The sequence below is a fragment of the Quercus lobata genome, chromosome 8 (genome assembly GCF_001633185.2).
Source record: "Quercus lobata isolate SW786 chromosome 8, ValleyOak3.0 Primary Assembly, whole genome shotgun sequence".
Taxonomy (NCBI): Eukaryota; Viridiplantae; Streptophyta; class Magnoliopsida; order Fagales; family Fagaceae; genus Quercus; species Quercus lobata.
In genome coordinates, this window is record NC_044911.1 from 5,948,040 (window position 1) to 5,961,119 (window position 13,080).

The 13,080-nt window shown below is 36.6% G+C and overlaps 1 pseudogene; it reads right to left on the reverse strand.

The window, feature by feature from the left end:
• Positions 1-4,756: 4,756 nt before the first annotated feature.
• Positions 4,757-11,557, reverse strand: LOC115956196 (annotated as a pseudogene).
• Positions 11,558-13,080: the final 1,523 nt, after the last annotated feature.

Genomic DNA, 13,080 nt, shown 5'->3' on the forward strand with positions numbered 1-13,080 from the left:
TTAATAAAATGGGAAAAAGAGGAAGAGATTAATTTGAGTTTTGGAAAGGGTGTGAGTTATAACCTATATAACAAATAAAGTTCAAATGATATATGATGCAACACAAATATAGCTATAAACAAAATGAAATGGGAGAAGGGATTCTCCAAAGGATTTCAAAAGTTAGGATTGCATTGCATCCTCCCCATTATTAAACAAAAATAATTAAAAATTAACCTCCTTATACATTCATATTTGGTCAAAATCATTACATCATTGAGGTTAGAGTGAATTGTGATTTTCTTTTTGAAACTAAATTTTTTTTTTGTCATTTTAATCCTTAAACTTTAACATTTATATCAAGTTGATCCATTCTAATCATTACCATTTATAAAACTTTTTTTAAATCCAGTGAAACAATGCCGCATCACATGTGTGGAGAGTAGTAATTTTATTTTTATAGATGCCAATAGATGGAAGGATTAATAGGATAGAAATGCAAACATTTAAGGACTAAAATGACAAAAAATAAATCTTGGAGTCAAAGATGACAATTTACCTAAACCTAAATGGTGTAAATTAGATATTAGCCTCTCTATTAATTTTTGTCATTGTCAATGACGTTTGTGATCAATAAATTTCTAAACACTTTATTAAATATTGTCATTTTGTGATGGAGAGACAAATGCTTGAATAGAAATTATAGAATGCTCTAGTATTTGACTCCTCTATGAGGAAATCTCTTAGCCCTGTCCCCTTAAGAAATTAGCTATATCATCCAATTGCTTTTAGTATTGACTAGGAGGACAAAAGATCTATAGCAAAAGGCAGTGTGTGATTAAGGTCCAACTATCAACATTAATAGAGTTTAGAGAAATTGATAGAACTAAGAAAACCTAAGATTGAGTTACACTAATGACTTTTCAAGAAAAACAATTGAAAGCATTGATGAGACTTGTTATGGGGGTGCCTAACAATGAGGTGGCATAAGGAACCTTCATCTTATAGCCAAGTTTGTGTGCTTAACAAGTATAAGATTTAACCCCCCCCCCCCAAAAAAAAAAAAAAAAAAAAAAAATCACAATCAAAGATGATTGTTAAGATGTGACACACCAAAATAAGCAAAAAGTGATTAGGCCACAGCTAAGAGAGCTAAGAGAGGTCCCAACCATTAATGCTTAATAGTCAAAATCATATGGATGAGGAAACCTCACCCTGTATTTAGGGTTGGCTTCTAATTTAAGTGTAACTGTTACTTTGTTTGTTAGCAATTTCCTTAATGTACGTGAAAAATTTGACAGGGCAACTTTGGTAGTTGGGGGTAACAGATTTTTCTTTTTCATTTATCTGGTTTTTTAACATTGTCAGAGACTCAAAAACATTGTTTTTGGCCACAAAAATGCTACCTTTTAAAAAAAAAAAAAAAAAAAAATTCAAAGTCACTTTTATGAAGGACGTGTTTGAAACGAAACCTCAAAGCATGACTTTTATATATATATATATATATATATATATATCTATATCTGAGTTACATAATTACAACACACCACCTTATTTGTGTTAAAAAAAAGATTGTAAAATTTTGTATCTCTTAGACTTATTAGATTAATTTTGTGGGTTCCAGTTAGCTCAATTGATAAAGTCTTTGATAGTTGAATAAAAAATTTAGAGTTTAATTCCCGCCTACATTAAAAACCGATTGGTGTCGTGGTTTGATGATAAAGATAGCAATCATCAGAAACGAACGTCATATAAGTTGAAACTCTATATAAAAAAAAGAAAGAAAAAAAAAAGATATTAATTCCTGCCACAATGATGTGAAATGTAATGTCTCATCTTGGCACATGCAAATGGGTCTAAAGAGTATAATATTAGGCTTTGACATATTTAGTACCGTATTGCGTTTTTAATTTTAAAAGCATGCCCTGCTCATATCTGGGTCCATTTTAATTTGTCATTGATGGCTAAGTTTTAGACTACCATGTTAGATCATATGTGTTCTGCACTGGCATCTCATTACACGAGCTGCAAAAGAGCCATTTAGTTTTGAGTGTATGACCTTGGCACTGTGCATCCATGACTGATAAGAATTTTAGCCTGTTGTGTTGTCTGTCTTTGATAGCACATATGAGCTTTTCTAACATCCTAGATATATTTTACAGGTTGTTTACACAGTTTATTTTATTTGTTCGAGTATGTCAAGCACTGTCCCAAATGAGTACCACATATGAGCTTTCTCTTGTATTTGTGGGTACAAAGTCATAGGCAAATCTTTCATGTCTTAAGGAGTTTTGGTGTGTTGGGCTAATTTTTCATCCGATGCAATGAGCCCAATAAAATAAATTTAGATTTTTGGGCTTGAATATTGCTCAAGGCCCGATCCCCAAGACTAGATGAAACTGGCTTTGTTGGGTAAATAGCTAGACCCAAAGTACCCAAGAGTGTAAATAAACAAGGCCAAGTCAAGGCCAATCTTTCTTGTCTTAAGGGAGTTTTGGTGTGTTGGGCTAATTTTTCATCCAATGCAATAAGCCCAACAAAATAAATTTAGTTTGTTTGGGCTTGAATATTGCTGAAGGCCCGACCTCAAGACTAGATGAAACGGGCTTTGTTGGGTAAATAACTAGACACAAAGTGCACAAAATGTGTTAATAAATAAGGCCAAGTCAAGGCCAATCCCAAAACAAAATTGGGATGAGAGGGATACAAAATCTGAAAGCCCATGCATTATGTTTTCCACAAAAATATAATATGGGCTTAACCCCAAATAATTATCTTTCACTTTTTATTGTGTGGTCCAAGCCAACATAGAGAGCCCAAGAGAGTTGTTTGGGACTAGTGATTTGGAGAACAAGAGAGGGTCCTTCCTACCTATTTTGGGCTCTATGGGAAACATTGTACGTAGACATGGTGTATGCAAAGCAGCAAATGCAATAAGCCTATGTATAACTCATTGAAGTAGATTATTATTCATGACCAATTTGTTATTTCCTTTGCTGTCGTGATGCCTTGGCAGAAACAAGGATGCACCAGTAGCCTCCATGCTTCCTACGTTGACGTGAGTAGTGGGCTTGACCTCCTGATTTGAATCCGGGTCCAAGGATGAACCAATTGAATCTCAACACGTGGCAAGACAACAAAAAGGAACCCTGGCTAAAGCTGTTTCGTTAATGATCTATGAAGTATGAACATAGACACAATGAGATATGAGAACACTAAAATTATTGAAAAAAATAGGACACAGGTCAGCTTAATGTATTTGGAGGCTTAAAGCGAAAATTGAAATTGAGGCACTTTATATATTTAAATATGTTTTTTTTTAAATTAAAAATTACTTAAATTCTATTATTTTATTTTAGATGCAAAATTACTATTAATTAACATGAACAATGTAGTTTTTTTTTTTTTTTAAAGTCTATAGACGATAAAATTTGACAAAACTTTTCACATCTGTTGATGTGGTAGATTGATAATGGTAAGTAAAAAAATGATGTTAGTGGTGGACATAGATAATAATTAGTAAAAATTTGTCAACTCAACTTGTGAAAAATGTCATGAATTTTTTTTTTTTGTATTGCTTTTTTTTTTTTTTTGAAGTGTTACATTCAGAATATTTTCATAACAAATCTTAGTTGTTAATTTGTTACTAGTTCTAATTTGAACTCATTACTGAAATTAATTTTTGCTATCAATAATACCTTGTAACAACTTATCACTTAAAACTTATTCTGAAAGTGTTGTGAAAAATGTTATGGATGTAACATTTTTTTTTTCTTATTTTTCATTTAATAAAAAAAATTATTTTATTTATTGGCTAATATTTGGACTTACTTAATACTCCCTTTGTCTCAATTTATTTGTCCTGTTTGAAAAGTTAAACTTTTTAAGGGAATATCATTTATTGTCTTGTTTGCTTTATAAAAATGTATAAGTTTACAAAACTACCCTTAAATAAATTTATCAATTTTTTTTAAAAGAGTTATTCTTAATGAGGCAACTAAAAAGGTGCCCCAATTAGATTGATTTTTAAATATTTGTTAGTTATTTGAAAATAGGAACATTAATAAATTAATTACTTTTATTTTTAGAAATAGGACAATATTTTGGGACATCCCAAAATGAAATAGAGGACAAACAAACTAGGACGGAGAGAGTACTATTATAATATTTTAAAAAAAAATCCTATTTATTAAAATTTGGGGGCTTTTTTTCTACTTAAGGCCTTAGGCAACCGCATCAGTTGCTTCACATATAGAGCGGGATTAGGACACAACACTATAGAGATACCACAATTAATTGATTAATTAAAAAATATTTTTAGGTGATTTAATGTACTTAAATAGGCATATTTCAAGTTTATTTATAAGTTTTCAAAATAATTACAACTATTAAAATCATTAAAAATATATATAATTAAAGGATTTTTTTATTAATTTTTTTTTTCCTGCTAACATAATGGGAACACATATGTAGAAGTGTGTTTTGAAGTCTGTGCTACTTAAATTAAGATTAAGAAAGAGTAACATGTAATAATGCGTATACACATGTACATGCCTGCACTCATAAACACTTGGACTATAGTTTGGGGGAAAAAAAAGCATTACTCTGTGCTTGATACATACATTGGCAGAGATTGGTTGCCTCACTCTTATAGTGGAAACTTAAAAACTATACGTGACATGGGAGGGAGTTCTCTGTGCTTGACTCTGAGCTATAGATAGCTTCTATTGCTCCAAATTAAAAGCTCAAAATATGTGATATCTGTAGACCACAACAGTCAATAGTTTGATCCAGGAGTATCCCATGTATCAGATAAGATGGTGTGAAGAAAACAACAATCATGTTCATTGGATTCACAACATTTCCCTGGTGAATGAGGAAGTTCTCTTTGTGCATTCACATTTTCTTCTATCTTGTCCTAAACTTCTGCAATTGTTGGCCTATCCTCGGGAGAATGTGATACACACTTGAGAGCAATATTCAGCAAAGGAAATGCCCATTGTGTTGCAGCTTTGCTGACCTCTTTGTCAAAGACCTCTCCTGTCCATTCCTTCCTCACCATGGCCCTTACCCACTTAGGAAGGTCTATCCCACTTTTCTCTACAGTTCTGCTTGTTAGCAGCTCCAATAGAATCACTCCAAAGCTAAAAACATCACCTTGTTCTGTTAAAAGTTTCTCAGGAGCTGTGTAACCATTGGCGGTCAAGTTGCAAGCTTTTGGGTTTAGAAATCTTGAAAAACCATATTCACTTGTTAGTGCTTTATTGTTTTCATCCAAAAGTATATTTGGTAGCTTTAGATTCCCATGAGGGATGATCTCCTGGTTATCAGTGTTAACGTGTATTAGGGTATGTGGGCTTTAGGCCCACCTTGTTTATTTGTATAGCACACTTATTTGTACTGCACACTCTGTCTCCTATATAAGGACACTTATGTATATTCTATTACTTAAGAAATACAATACAATCATTCAGTATTTCTAACATGGTATCAGAGCCATTGCTCTAATTTTCTTGTGTCTTGCAGTCCTGTCTTCGTTGGTATTTTCCGCTACCTCGACTTCATTGGTCAGTAAACCTTTTCCGTGCTCTCTCTTGACTGTTCCACCGCCGTCAGAGGTGCAAAGGTTGAATCTTCACCGCCAGAAGCTCGATCACCGCCACCAAGATCACTGCTTCCGTTGGATCTTCCACACCGGATCTCTGATTAAGACATAAGACCTATCACCGGGTAGATCTTCAACCGATCTACACAAGGCCGCCGGAATCATCATCAGCTAACCATTCATGCGCTTCCACGCGCTGGTCAAAGATTCCGCAGCTTGTCCACGCGCCTCATGCGCCATCAGTATTGCTCCGATCAACTCACCGCCGCTGTCATCGGAATCGTCTTTCTCCGATCTACATAACCGAAGAAAAATCGGCCTCATTCTCCACGCGTCGACCAAAGTTCCGGCGAGGATTGACTCATGCGCCTCACACGCTCCATGCACCGCTGTGCACCTGCTGACGTCATCGCTGACGTCATCATTACACGTCAGCCCTAGCTGAGGTCTTCAGCTTATGTCATCCTGCACCGTTGACTTTGACTCTGAGTTGACTTTTTTGCAGTTCAGGTGCTCCTTACCCAGTTTTTCGCGTAGATTTCATTTTTGCAGTCCATTTCTGCATATTTTGCTTCTAAATGAAAAATAAGGACAGGTCTTCTTCTTGTTGCAATAATCGTCGTCGACAATCCAGCAAACGTTTTTGCAATTTTTGCAAACGTTTTGGCCACAATATTGAGACTTGCTATCATCGCAACAAATCAGCTGTGTCAATTTCCGCTGCTACTGTTGCTAACACTGAGAGTGTCCAACCAATGGCTCCCATCTCTGCACAGTCTAAGTCTTTAGGACGCACTTTCACCATGTCCACAGATGACCTTAAAAATATCATCGCCAATGTCATTCGTATGGTTGGTAATGCATTTTATTCCTCTTCTCTCTTAGCTTTATCTGGTATGTCTCTTTCCTCTTGGCTTATGGATTCTGCTTGTTGCAATCACATGACTCCTCACTCGTCCTTATTTTCTGAACTTAAACCTACACCACACCCTCTTAATATTCACACAGCAAATGGTTCCACTATGTCTGGTCATAATATAGGTTCCGTTTTGACCTCCAATCTCTCGGTTCCTGGTGTCTTTAATGTTCCTGACATTTCTTACAATTTATTTTCTGTGGGACAATTAGCTGAGTTAGGTTATCGCATTATCTTTGATTATTCTGGGTGTATTGTGTAGGATCCAAGGACGAGACAGGAGCTTGGGACCGGTCCCAGAGTTGGGCGTATGTTTCCCGTGGACAACTTTCGTCTTCCACTTGTTGCTCCTGTTTCTGTTGTTGTAGCTGCTGCAGTTTCTTCTACTCCTTCCCTTGCACTTTGGCATGCTCGACTTGGTCACGCATCTTCCTCTCGAGTACAACAATTGGCTTCTAGAGGTTTGTTAGGTTCAGTGTCTACAGAAAATTTTGATTGTGTTTCATGTCAGTTAGGAAAATAACCAGCTTTGCCTTTCAATACTAGTGAATCAATATCCACTGATATCTTTGACCTTATTCATTCTGATGTTTGGGGGCCTTCCTCTGTCTCTAGTATTGGTGGGTCTTGATATTTTGTTATCTTTGTTGATGATTACTCTCGCTATAGCTGGATTTTTAATATGAAATATCGTTCTGAGTTATTGCAAGTATATTCTAATTTTGCAAAAATGGTTGAAACTCAATTTTCCAAACGTATCAAAATTTTTCGATCTGATAATGCTCTTGAGTACACTCAATATGCTTTCCAAGCTGTTTTGCATTCCTATGGCACTGTTCATCAACTAACTTGTCCAGGTACCTCTCAGCAAAATGGTAGAGCCGAACGAAAATTTCGTCATATTCTTGACACTGTTCGTGCTCTTCTTCTCTCTGCCAAAGTTCCTGCTCCTTTTTGGGGTGAAGCTGCCCTTCATGCTATTAATCGCATTCCAAGTCCTGTTATTCAAAATCAAACTCCGTATGAGCGCCTTTTTGGGTCACCTCCAAACTATCACCACCTTCGCTCCTTCAGTTCTGCTTGTTTCGTTCTTCTTCAGCCATATGAGCATAACAAACTTGAGCCTCGGTCAAGGCTTTGTTGTTTTCTTGGCTACGGTGAAACTCAAAAGGGGTATCGGTGTTATGATCCTGTCTCTCATCGTCTTCGTATCTCCCGCAATGTTGTCTTTTTTGGAACATCGCTCCTTTGTCGAGCTCTCTCACTTCCATGCCTCCCTATCTTCCTCCTCTGTTTTAGATCTTTTTCTAGATGAGGCACATATTCCTTCTGTAACTGCTCCTGATCCTCCTATAGACTTCTCTGTCCAACCACCAGATACCTTTGATCCCTTTCCTAGTTCACCTTTTAATGAACAGGTGGAAGATGCACAGGTTGAAGGCGAGCTACCTAACCCTGAACTTGGGTCCCCTGCTCCTGCTCCGCCTAAAGATCTTGCACAAGACATTCCACCTCGTCACTCAACTCGGGTAAGATCCATTCCTACACATTTACTTGATTATCATTGTTACACTGCCCTTGCTATACTGCATGAACCTCACACCTATCGTGAAGCTTCCACTGACCCTTTGTGGCAGATTGCAATGAAAGAGGAACTTGATGCATTATCTAAAAACCATACTTGGGATTTGGTGACTCTCCCCCCTGGGAAATCTGTGGTTGGTTGTAAGTGGATCTACAAGATTAAGACTCGCTCTGATGGGTCCATTGAGTGCTACAAAACTCGTCTTGTTGCAAAAGGTTTTATACAGGAGTATGAGATTGATTATGAAGAGACCTTTACTCCGGTTGCTCGTATCTCATTTGTTCGAGCTCTCTTAGCTGTTGCTGCTGCCAGAAAATGTGACCTTTTTCAGATGGATGTCAAAAATGCATTCCTTAATGGGGATTTAAGTGAAGAAGTTTATATGCAACCTCCTCCTGGTCTCTCTGTTGAATCAAATAAGGTTTGTTACCTTCGGTGTGCTCTTTATGGCCTTAAACAAGCTCCACGAGCTTGGTTTGCCAAATTCAGCTCTACCATCTCTCGCTTAGGTTACATGGCCAGTCATTATGATTCTGCCTTATTTCTTCGTCGCATTGACAAAGGCATTATTTTACTTCTCCTGTATGTGGATGATATGATCATAACTAGTGATGACCTTAGTGGCATTCAAGAACTCAAGGGTTTTCTCAGTCAGCAGTTTGAGATGAAAGATCTTGGACATCTCAGCTACTTCTTGGGTCTTGAAATCACTCATTCTACAGATGGACTTTATATTACTCAAGCCAAGTATGCCTCTGAACTTTTGTCTCGAGCTGGACTCACTGATAGCAAGACTGTTGACACTCCAGTTGAGCTTAATGTGCATCTGACTCCGTCAGGGGGGAAACCGTTGTTTAATCCCTCTCTTTATAGACGCTTGGTTGACAGCCTAGTTTATCTCACTGTCACTCGTTCAGACATTTCCTATGCTGTTCACCAGGTGAGTCAGTATCTGTTTGCTCCACGATCGACTCACTATGCTGCTGTTCTGCGCATTCTTCGATACCTAAAGGGCACTCTCTTCTATGGTCTTTTCTACTCTGCTCAGTCTCCTCTTGTTCTCCGTGCATTTTCTGATGCTGATTGGACAGGAGATCCCACTGATCGCAGGTCCACCACTGATTATTGCTTTCTTCTTGGTTCTTCTCTGATTTCTTGGCGAAGTAAGAAACAAATTCATGTGGCCCGCTCCAGTACTGAAGCAGAATATCGTGCCCTTGCTGATACCACATTTGAGCTCCTTTGGCTACGATGGCTTCTCAAAGACTTAGGTGTATCCACATCCTCTACTACTCCTCTTTATTGTGACAACCAGAGTGCCATTCATATTGCTCACAATGATGTTTTCCATGAACGGACTAAATACATCGAGATCGATTGTCATTTTATCCGTTATCATCTTGTCCATGGTGCTTTCAAGTTGATCTCAGTTTCTTCTAAAGATTAACTTGCAGATATCTTCACCAAGTCACATCCTAAGGGACGTCTTCGCACTTTGGTTGACAACCTCAAGTTGGTCTCACATCCACCTTGAGTTTGAGGGGGGCTGTTAACATGTATTAGGGTATGTGGGCTTTAGGCCCACCTTGTTTACTTGTATAGCACACTTACTTGTACTGCACACTCTGCCTCCTATATAAAGGCATTTATGTATATTCTATTACTTGAGAAATACAATACAATCATTCAGTATTTCTAACAATCAAAACTTTGATATATGAAGTTCAAGCCACTTGCTATCCCACTTGCTATGGACAACCGAAGCTCCCAAGGGAAATCCCTCTTGCCATCAAAATAATCTGCAGATAACCACAAATATTTGCTGAAATATAGGAACTATTTAATGACATATCTGTCTGGGAGTTTCTAATTATTATATTTATTTTTATTTTTATTTTTATTTTCCTGCCCAAAATCAGGTTTCCTCGCTCCAAAGTTTGAGCTCATGCAGCCCATAAAAAGATTAGGCAGTTCACTTTAATAATGTTAAGCGGATTTTTGTTTCTTTGGATGATAATCAAGTGATGTTATTTGAACAAAGAAAGATAACTAGTCAATCAAGTGTTAAGGCATTATTTTTGAGACTGAATGAATCCGACATTTTCAACTGTAAAACTCCAGTTTGAGTCTGAAACTCCAAATATTACATTACTACATTTTTCTGGTAACAAGACTTAGAAAGGTATTATGAAAAATTCTTACCAAGATGAACCTTGCTGCCTTATATGTATCGTATGGCTGCTACAACTAAGTTTTTGATAAAGACTAATTTTTGTAGTCTTAGAACCTGAAATAGTCCAGCTCCCTATTTCAGTTAAAGGCCTAGAAGTGGCCTTTTTTTTCTGTTTTATTTTGAGTTGAGGCATGAGTGCAACAGTGTAATAAGTGTGTATGTATTTGCAATTCAAAAGCACTCATGTTCTCTTTTGCATTTTATGTCAACTTACCTTCTAGCAAGTTTAGCAGACTCCCTTGGCTTTGATACTTACAGATGAAAAGCTTTTCTTCATTGGTTGAATGGTAACCGTTTGGATGCTTTAAGCTCCCTATCTGGATCATCGTTTGGCTAAACTCTTCAAAGGATACCTGCAATTGCTTCAATCTTTTGACTGCATAGAGGGCACTATTTTTCAGTACTACCTTGTAAAGGCTGCTGCAAACGGTCTGGCTTTGCAAGTCAGCTGCGGCTTCAAGGAGAGTCCTGAACTTTCTTTAGAATCTCCCTCTCTTTGGCGGCCTTCTGTCCCACTATGTATATGTACAACAAAAAGAGTCCAATGCCAAGAACCAGAGGTAGTACTCCAAACAATGCAATCCACTGTCCATTAAGCTCACTATCATGGTCATCATAAGGACTTGGACCCTCTGAAAGTATGCGAGAATGCATTGCCTTTACCCAATCACCAGTACTATTTCTCTGTAATGTACTTGATTTCGAGTAATAAGTATAACGAGACCTAAATTCCTGTACAAATTGTGGCTTGATGCTAGTAAAATGATTTTTAGAGATGTCCAATCTCCTGAGATATTTCAATTTAGTTAGAGCCAAAGGTAACCTTCCACTCAGATGATTGCTGCTTAGATTTAAATAAGTCAGCCTTGTGCAGTGCAATATTGAGTTAGGAATATTTCCTCTGATGTGATTCTTTGCTAAGCTAAGAACTTTCAGATTTGAGAGCTTGCAAAGGGCATCAACATCAAGTATGCCACTAAGATTCAAATTTTCAAGCCTGATTTCTACTATAGACTGTGAATTGCATTTTACACCCCTCAACTTATGCAAGCACGGATGTGCCACCAACCCATTCCAGGCATTTCCTAGTACATTTTGTGGATCAACAGCTTTAATGAAATTAGAAAAAGATTCAGATTCTGATAACTGACCTCCGATACAGACCGTGATTAAGAGAGGAAGGACAGTAATGCATACCAGCCTCTTCAAAAACAGATCTAGATCCCTCCTGCTCTCCATATTTGTTGTTATTAATATTATGTTGGATCATCAGAACTGAATGAATTATGCTAGTGGGAATTTTTTCTTTGTTCTCAAAAGGAATCTCAAATCTGATACTCAAGAATCTTGCTACATGATTGCTCCTTTTACTGTTTTGGTCCATCAGATGAGGACATCTTTCTCCATTGGTTCCAACGTTTTAATGACTAATTTTTTCAGTATGTGACACAACCAATGTAATACAGTAATTAGTTAACTTCAATGTGTCATTCAATTAAAAGAAATTTATCTTCTATGTGATGTTACAATATTCATGCATGTTATGTAAACAGTCATGAAGTCAGTCTGTTAGTAACCGGTAACAGTTTGGGCTAGTAGTCATTTGTAACAAGACCACAGAATCATGAAAGAGAAATATTGATAAGGTATTTGGAGAAATACATTTTCGATTTGCTATACTTCAATAGTGGCAGTTTTGAAGCTGCCACCTGTGGCTTTGTTTGGTACCATTGTTGTTTACTATGTTTTTAGACCAAGTAAGAACAAATATTGGAAAGTTCATAAAAGGTCAAGTTCTTGAAACCTCAGACAAGAACTCAAAGTGGTTCTTTGCTTTTGACGCGCACTCAAACTTTCGCACGAGATCAACTCAACAATGCACATAGGCTTGATTTGTTTCAGCTCCATGTTAGAAATATCAGAGGTTTTCATGTGCGGACTCACCTATGATGTTTGGCCTAGGAAAAATAAAAAATAAAAAATACAAAAAAAGAAAAAAGAAAAAAGAAAAAAATGTTCTAAGATCTCAACTGCTACTATGAAATGGAAATACATATTATTCTCTTTCTTTGTTCTTCTCTGCAAAATAGTTATCACAATACCATTTTAAGTTTCGGGAACCAATAATTAAAGCGCACAATCAATATCACCTATGATGACTGCTAAATTCAACTGCTATACTTTGCGTAATGAAAGACCTTCAAAGTCAAACAGCTAGATTTATTTATTTTTTTTTTTGGAAAAATGGTTTGACTGAAATTTAAATTACCTAACTGTGATTTGAAATTTGCTATTTTACCCACTGAGATTTGACCGATATCTAAGTTGTCTATCGGTAGTTTGAAATCTCATGATGCAAATGTTTCATTGGATTCTTTTTGATCTTATATTTTTGTGTTTCTTGTGTTTTTGAAAGAGAGACATAAAAGCAGAGTAAAATTACATATTTAGCTCTATTTTTAACAGAAGTGGGTTGGAACTCTAATTGAGCTAACCTCATGTGAGTAAAGTATTAAATTTCAAATTACATGTAGGTAACTTAAATTTTAGACAAACCATGTATAGGTAAGTTGTAATATGCCCTTTCGGGAGGTCATTCCAACTTCAATGTTTATTGGGGAATCATGTGCAATAGTAATTCATTATTTAGGTGATGCTTTTGTTGGAAGAGGATCATCTAGTTCCATATTATACTACTTCTACATAGTGTACATTAGCTGTCTTAAACTTAGTTAATGGCTTATGCAACAAGATTGGACTCG